This window comes from Aplysia californica, unplaced genomic scaffold (assembly GCF_000002075.1).
Source record: "Aplysia californica isolate F4 #8 unplaced genomic scaffold, AplCal3.0 scaffold00034, whole genome shotgun sequence".
Taxonomy (NCBI): domain Eukaryota; kingdom Metazoa; phylum Mollusca; class Gastropoda; order Aplysiida; family Aplysiidae; genus Aplysia; species Aplysia californica.
In genome coordinates, this window is record NW_004797304.1 from 1475068 (window position 1) to 1476250 (window position 1183).

General features: G+C 44.1%; 1 protein-coding gene across 1 annotated transcript in view; it reads left to right on the top strand.

The window, feature by feature from the left end:
- LOC101856158 (potassium voltage-gated channel protein Shal) overlaps positions 1-1183 on the top strand; it is a 187575-nt gene that overhangs the window by 62361 nt on the left and 124031 nt on the right. The gene's annotated exons all lie outside the window — the stretch shown is intronic.

Consider the following 1183-nt stretch of genomic DNA (forward strand, 5'->3'; position numbering starts at 1 on the left):
CTCTCTCTCTCTCCATCCTCCCTCTTTCATCTTTCCCTTGCTCAGTCCACTCCAAAACAACTACAACATTTTCTTCACTCCCCCCATCCCTCTGAATATGATTATTTCCCCTTTTCTATCCACCTGCCTTCGCGCCACACCATTTCATCCTCCATTTCTATATCCTGGATCCAATAGACGTGTCTTTATGGATATTACCATTTTTTTTTCTTTTCTGTTGCAACCCCTTCCCGTACCCAACCTACCCATCAGTGCTATGACCGATTCCACCTCCGTTTCATTATGAATATTGGTTTTATCTTTTCCCTAGCAACTCTGCACTCCCATCCCATTCGAAATTCCCCTTCCCCCGATCTTACCGCCGTTTTATTATGAATATTGTTGGAGCCTTTTTTTCTCTCTTTCCCTTTGCATTCATTCATAGCACAGGCCGCCAGCAAGTATTGATCTGTGTAGAGCTACCGGTAGGCCCTGTTATCATCTTTTTATTGTTGGTTCTTCGCGCGTGCCTTTGTGTACATTAGTGCGCGTGCATGTATGTATGTATCTATGTATGTATGTATGTATGTATGTATGTATGTATGTATGTATGTATGTATGTATGTATGTATGTATGTATGTACGCACGTACTCATGTGCGCATGCGCGCGTGTACCTACGTATGAACGCATACCCATGAGTGTGTGCATGCGCACGCGCTGTGCATGCATGTACATCTGTGTATGTGTATGCTATTTATGAACTTATATGTGAGCTTTACAGACAATCTTTCATACGTTTCGAGTTCATTTTACCAAAGAATGACTATTATACGTGCGATTTTATTCATCAGCCTACGGGTGTGTGAAGGCGGGAGCATACTATCCGCTCAAGAGTGCGTGGTATTATGTATGTGCTTGTAACGCGTTCTCTCGCAGCCATTTAAGCGTCAGACATTCAAGCCATTTTACTGTCTGTCTGCCCTATAAAACAGTTCGGTGGTACATATTAATACGAGCGTGCTCAAAATGTGGTCGATCTTCTCGGTCTCTGTATTACATACACATGCCTCTCTTTTCCTTCCCCTGGGGGTCTCTGTCTGTCTGTCTGTCTGTCTGTCTGCCCGCATGTCTGTCTGTCTGTCTGTCTGTTTCTTTCTCTCCCCCTGTTCGTCTCTCTCTCTCTCTCTCTCTCTCTCTCTCTC